At 53.0% G+C, this 6,820-nt stretch overlaps 1 long non-coding RNA gene across 1 annotated transcript; it reads right to left on the bottom strand.

Moving 5' to 3' along the window:
* Window positions 1-270: 270 nt before the first annotated feature.
* LOC118994722 (uncharacterized) lies at window positions 271-4,766 on the bottom strand. Its single transcript, XR_005068129.1, has 3 exons — window positions 4,527-4,766; window positions 1,597-1,768; window positions 271-291 (listed from the first exon to the last, which is right to left on the bottom strand). It is a non-coding gene; the product is annotated as an uncharacterized LOC118994722 (long non-coding RNA).
* Window positions 4,767-6,820: the final 2,054 nt, after the last annotated feature.

Raw genomic sequence — 6,820 nt, 5'->3', positions numbered from 1 at the left:
TCTTTTTAAGATTTTATTTATTTATTTATATTTAGAGGGGAAGGAGAGAGGGAGAGAAACATCAATGTATGGTTGCCTTTCATGCGTCCCCTGCTGGGAGTTGGCCTGCAGGGAACTGGCCTGCAACCCAGGCATGTGCCCTGACTGGGAATCGAACCACCATCCTCTGGTTCGCAGGCCTGCGCTCAATCCACTGAGCTATGCCAGCCAGGGCCTCAGGGTCTACAGTTCCTTTTCTTAACTGAACTCATTCCGAAGGGTTGTCCATTTCAATGGCCTTGGGTCTACAACCTGACAAAAGAAAGAAAAGAAAAGAAAGAAAGAAAGGAAGGAAGGAAGGAAGGAAGGAAGGAAGGAAGGAAGGAAGGAAGGAAGGAAGGAAGGAAGGAGAACCAATGGTTCAGGATACTTTCGATTCCATGGATTAGTCATGTCCCAGCTTGCCCCCCGCCCTCCCGCCGAGCCCTGGAATGAAGCGTATCCCCTCGTGGGCGCCACCAGAGCACAGTCATTCCAATAAGATGAAGTTGCTTTTCCAGTAACTCATCTCAAGAAAACTTTCCTGGAAAGTTCTATGTTCCCCCTAAGAAAGCATTGCTTGATGAAGGCGTTGGAGGTGACAGAGACTTTCAAGGTGTGGGCCCCGTGACTGTGTTACTGACCTGCCACCTGCCCTTGTATGCAGTGTGGCCTCACGGGACAGGGCAGAGCCGAGAGCAGAGAAGGTGTGGGCACCCTCCCCTCTTAAAAAACGGAGATGGTGCCACCTGCCCAGAAACTCCACCAGGCTTGAGAAGCTCCCGTGTGTGTGAATGTGCTTTGAACTCCTTAGACACATGCACCGTATATCACTTCTAAATGTCGGGTTGCACAATCAGTGACAATGGTTGAGGGTCATCTCTAGCCCTGTTGGTCAGTGTTCCCGGGAAGGCCATCCACTCCCAGATCTTGCCCTCGTCCCTTTTCCTACTTCTGCTCTGACCAGGCATCAGAGAAGAAGTAGAAAATGAAGACAAGCAGAGTAAAGGACACCAGTACCGGTGTGTGCCTCCTGCCTGCCAGGTATCCCGCTGGGTGTCTGAATAAATCGCCCCATCCCGTCCCTACAGCGCCCTGGGGGGAAGCCGTTGTTATCGCCACAGCCCTGCAGACCCAGGCTCAGCACGGCGAGGAAACATGCAGAACCAAGACGCCAACCCAGGCTATCCCGGGCTTCTAACAGTTGCTCTCTCCACTCGACAGTGTCATTGACCCTCAAAGGCCTCTAAATGACCCACCAGACAGTCCCAGCAGACCTAAGAGCTGCTGGTGAGGGCCTGGCCAATAAGCAGGAGTCCTAAGTGCAGGTTTGTCTGTTATGACAAAAGAGGACATTGCTAATCAGATTAACATCTCATTTGCAAAGAAGTCCCGAACACATTTCCCCACCCTCCACAGAGTCCAGTCCAGTTGAGTTAACGACTGGTCTGCCAGCCACTCTCAGTTGAGGTCTGACCTCCTTCTGACTGACCTGGAAGGTCGATGGAGCAACCCAGCAGGGCGATGACGGCGGGGGAAGGAAAATCGTTCTGAAACATCACGTCTCTCCCCCCTCACTTCACACATGACTTCTTTGGTTTCCTGCCGACTTCTGATCTCTTCCTTCCTTACCCAGCACAGCCTACAAACGTCAAAAACCACCAGGAGAGCTTAGACAGTCCTACGTGGAAATCCAAGATCCTTGCCCTTGGACTCGTTCCTTAACTTCCTTAGGTCCCACTTCCTTCATCTGTAAAACACAGGGGCGAGGGCTGTTAGGAGGACCCAAGGAGAGATGTAGGAATGAAAAGTGCTTACCACAGTGCCTACACACAGTGGCTATGCATAGTTATTCCTTTTTTCAGATGCCTGCAATGCTTGCTGTCCCTTCAAGTAAACTCCTAACGGTGGCTTTTAGGTTCCTCGACAGTTCAACGTCTTCCTCACATTCCTTCATTCTCTCACGCATCAGATATTTATGGAGCATCCCCCACACACTTGGCCATAACAGATGAAAACAGCTGCCCCCGTGGGAGTCACGCTGTGATGGACAAGAACCAGGCAAAGAATAATAAATAAGAGAACAAAGACTTAGAGGAAGTGAGAGAGAGGGACAGCCAGGTGTGTGGGGAAGGGCAGGGCCAGAACCAAGAGAATGGCCCCAGCAAAGGCCCTGAGGCCTGAGGGTGCCTGCAAGTTCAAGGACAGGAGGGGGCAGAGGAGAGCCCAGTGGCAGGGTGAGAGGGCAGAAAAGGGGGCCTTGGAGACCACGCAGGACCAACTAGGGAGATGGAAGTGAGGCACTGGCCTCGGGGACCACAGCAGGGCTAACCCGAAGCCCAGCGATCAAGGTGAATTACAGTTTAATCAGCATTTTTAAAAATCACAATGCATGCAAAAATCCATGATAAACAAAACGTAAATGTTTTAAACAAATACAGGACCAGCAGGAGTGACGCCCCCTTTTGCTTCAGGCTCCCACAGGGCTCCTCTCACATAGAACACGGGTGCTTGTGTCCTGCCTTCATTTAAAATGCTGCTCGTTTGTTCATCGTGGGTTATTTTGATTACTCAATTTGCCAATTAAACAATCCATCAATTAACTTGGTTAATCAACCAAACCAAAATATATTTGGGCGTTTTCATTAATCTATTAAAATTTGATTCACCTCGATAACTGAGCTGTTTGGTGCAAATGCCTCCCTTGCCCGGCCCCGGCCCCAGCTCTGTGCCACAGAGGAGCAGAGGCCCCGAGAGCAGAGTGGAGCCTTTTAGGGGGCAGCTGGGTTTGTGAAACAGGGCCCCACCCCTCCCTGTCCCCTATGTGTTATTATCCATCCTCTGGGCTCTAGTTGTTGCGCATGCTGGGGCCCCCGTTCTCCTGCCTAACCCCCCCACCCAGCCCCCACCAGATCCAGAATGTCCTTCGTCTGCGAGGCAGCCGAGCTGTAGAATTTGTAATGAATGTGATCACTGGTACTGCCCAGATACACGGGAAGGAAAGCATAGACTTCTCATGGTATTCGACAGGAGTCACCAAGCATTTCCTGCGTTCCAGGTACCAGACTAGGCAGAGGACATGACGGTGAGCGAGAAACCCTTGGTGTCTGGACTGCCAACCCCCACTCTCCCCAGCAGACTAATGGCAGCCTCAGAGTCTAGGGCCACAGTGGCCAATCCCCGAGAAGAGGCCGTTCCACGTGGGCAAGTGTGTTTAGGGAGCTGGTCGCACTGCTCAGAAGCCGTGGCATCCTGGATGGTCTCTCTTCCCCTTCCAAGCCTCAGTTTCCTCATCAGTAAAGTGGAAATACCCACCGGCACCTCCCAGGGCTCTCGTGAGGAACTCAGCTTATTATAAGGTGTATTCCCCCGTGAGAACCCCTCAGGATAAGGGGTGTCTATTAGGGTTCCGTGGAGGCACTGACTGGCTTCCTTGCTCCTCCCTGACCCACCCTGACACCCCACTCTGTCTCCAAGTGTAAATAAGAATCGGAAAAGAATGCCAGGCCTCCGCACCCGCTCCCAGCGCCTGTGGGGAGGCAGTCGGCAGCCGATGTAAGGAAGCCCCGCCGGCCAGGACAGTCAGCCAAGGGCTGAGGTGCTGCCAGCCCTGCTCTCGGGTTTGCAAGTAAACTGTCACCTCTCAGCCCTCTCCAGCTCAAGGCTGCGACAGACAGGTTTGCACGCGCGCTCAACACCTCTTCCCTGCCACCCACAATGTTAACACTTTCAGTCGAAAAAACCTCACGCTGCACGGAAGGGCAGCTTTGAAGTCAATGAAGAAATCTGTGGGTACCAGGTCTTCTCAGCGGGGTCGTGAGGAAAGCAGGCACCCCTGTCTCCAACCTCCCTGGTCATCGGCTGAAGCTCAGAATATACAGTAAGATTCCTTTTTGCAGGCAGGCAGGACCTGAGGATCTGCCACCCAAGAGCTTCAGATGGGCAAGGTCGGGGCCCTGAGCACTGAGCCCAAGGCACCTGCACATTGCAGGACATCCAGCTGTCTACGGTTCCGGTGGGAGGGGGCCAGAGCCCCTTCCTGGGGTGCTTTCTCCCCTTCCTGGGAGAAAGCCAGAGAAAAGTGAGAGTTTAGCGCTAACCCAGCCACTTTCGAAGGTTCATTTCAGCAGGGGAAACCTCTTTATCTCAAATAGAATCATATGTAATATACAGTCTACATGCAATTTTTTTTTAAAGAGAAACTTACTCTTCTGTGTTTCTTGACGGGGGTACAATTGAAAATCTGGGCAGAAGGCTTCATTTTGTGGGACAAGACTGCAGTTAACACCCCCGGCCCTCATGTCTGGAGGTTAATGGTTCCCTCCACCCTGAGTGACTGAAACCAAAACCTCCCACACATCTCCCGATGCCCTCTGCAGGTACCGCTCCCACTTGAGAATTCACCGAACTGTGGCTGCAGCACCGGGCGCGCTGGGCGGGCGCATCCGCCGAAGCCCGGCTGCACTGAGCACCCTTGGAAACCACAGCCCCCCTCCAGCGACACCTACCTTTTCACCATGCTGTCAGGAGTCAGCCGCTTCGCCTCTTGGGGCCTCAATTTCCTCTTCTGAAAAATGGAAATAGTCATCCTTACCGATTTCACAGGGCTTTTGTGAGAAAATGAGGCCTCGTGACCCGGCTGGCCCTGTCAACTCCCAAGCACCCCGCTGGCGTGGGCAGCCCTCATTGCACCTCTCTCCCTGAGAGATGAAGACGCTGCTCTCCTTGTCTTTTCAAAAGACTTGCCATGGAAACTGAATCTAAAAGCAAGACATCATCATCGGGCCTCCACTGTGACCCGCTTCCATTCACACCCCCCACACACACACACACAGCCCTCGGAGATGATGGCCGTACTTTGCCCCCACGGAGACACCCACTTTCTCACTTGCAAGCCGGCCTGACTCTGAGGCAGCCTCTGCCTGCAGCAAAGTGCAGCCAGCTCAGCCGGAAAGTCCGCGACCTGGGGGGCACAGCTTAGCTGGCTCCGAGAGCTTCCTTCATTCCCCCCAACGGGGGGCATGACTTGAAAATACACCGGGGGGAGGAAAGAAGTTGTGAACAGACCATGCCCCCAAATTTACACCTGTGACCAGGGTGACAGGTCACCATGCTGTTTTTCCAAGTTGTGATTGATTGGAAGCTAGCTTGTTTGTTTGTTTTTAAAGATTTTATTTATTTATCTTTAGAGGGGAAGGGAAGGAGAGAAGGAGAAAAGTATCAATGTGTGGTTGCCTCTCGTGAGTCCCCTGCTGGGAACTGGCCTGCAACCCAGGCATGTGCCCTGACTGGGAATCGAACTGAGATGGTGTGGTTCACAGGCCTGCGCTCAATCCACTGAGCTACGCCAGCCAGGGTAGTTAGTTAGTTTGTTTGTTTGTTTTAATTGAGAAGGCATCATGTTACTGAGGCTTTCCCCGCCCCCTGCCCCCACCTGCAAATTATCTCAAAGGCGCTCTTTGAAACAGAAGGTTGTACAGGTAGGTTTTTCCAATGGAGCGAATGAATGGAGCAAAAGAATCAATTCTAACTCCAAACTGAAGTCAAAAGTTTTCCAGAGGCCCGTGTTTAGGAGGCGACAGAGTTGGGTTTATTTGTTTCTCTTTTCCTCCATTCCTCACTCCTCTATTCAGGACACGCCGCGGGAGTGAGTGTCCTGCGGACGTTCCCAAGAAAGCTCCAGGAGCTAGGAGGCGCTGCTGGGGGTGGGGGAGAGCTCCGACCAGCTTTGCAGTGTAAACCTCACCATCCCTGCACTCGCTCTTCCAGCCCCACTACACCCCCCCCCCCCAGAAACTTCTATGTCCTTCGGGTTTGGGACAACTTCCTGGGTGGAAGAGAAATGCACAGGATGGTTTTGCTGGACTTTTCCAGGCATCCCAGGGAGTCCGCCTGGGTGAGTCTCACATCAGTAAGAAGCACACGATCCCATTTCTCTGTAAACACTCCTGGGCTCAAGAAAACGGAAAATGTGCCTGGCTCAAAATCTCCCAGCCTCTCCGCTTCAGAAAGCCGACCCAGAGCTCCAGCCCAGGACCTTTAAACCTGAGTGAGGAAAACACCAAACACTGAGAGAGCAAAAGGAAAGCTAAGTGGAACTTGCCTCTCCACTCACCCTGGGGGATTCTGAGAAGCTACTTCTGCCCCTGAATTTCTGAAGGTCATCTGCAGCTTCATGCCCCCCACCCCCAGCCCTGGGCAGTGGAGGTTCCCCTTTTTGCCCACTGACCTGGGGCAGCTGCTCCTTGGCAGTGTCCGTCCCCGCTGATGGACGCCAGCTCCTTGCCAAAGGAAAATGGAAGAGGCCCAGGAGCAGAGCGCCAATCACGGCAGCAGAAGAAAGGAACTGGTGTCCCTGCCTCTCCATTACCTTTGCTGTTTTTTGGTTTTTTTTTTTAACACTGAATCCTGTAGAAACCAGATGCTCAGGCAAATAAAGGCCTATGGTGTAAGCAACACAGGAGTCAGCAGGGCAGCCACAGGGAAGCCCTGTCGAGACGAGAGCCCGTGCACCCACTGCGCGCTGCTTTACGGGCCTAAAGCGTCTTCCTTCCCACGCCCCGGCGGCTGAGCCGGCCCTTTGCCTCTGCCCGCCCTGCACGTCTTCCCCACTGGCGAGCATGGAACCTCACACTTTCTGCTCTTTCCCCTGGGTTTTATGCTTTACTTTGGAGAAACTTGAGCGAGGCCATTTTTCACAAAGAAATCTGTTTAGCGAGGGCTTGGAGACCCGGAGTAAGAGAGCGTTGTGGGGGTTTTTACAGACGCTGGCTGGTCTCTGGGCAAGGTACAGACAGATTCA

This window comes from Sturnira hondurensis, unplaced genomic scaffold, assembly GCF_014824575.4.
Source record: "Sturnira hondurensis isolate 20B ecotype Veracruz unplaced genomic scaffold, ASM1482457v3 Scaffold0009719, whole genome shotgun sequence".
Lineage (NCBI taxonomy): Eukaryota > Metazoa > Chordata > Mammalia > Chiroptera > Phyllostomidae > Sturnira > Sturnira hondurensis.
This window is presented reverse-complemented; position numbering and strand designations above follow the sequence as displayed.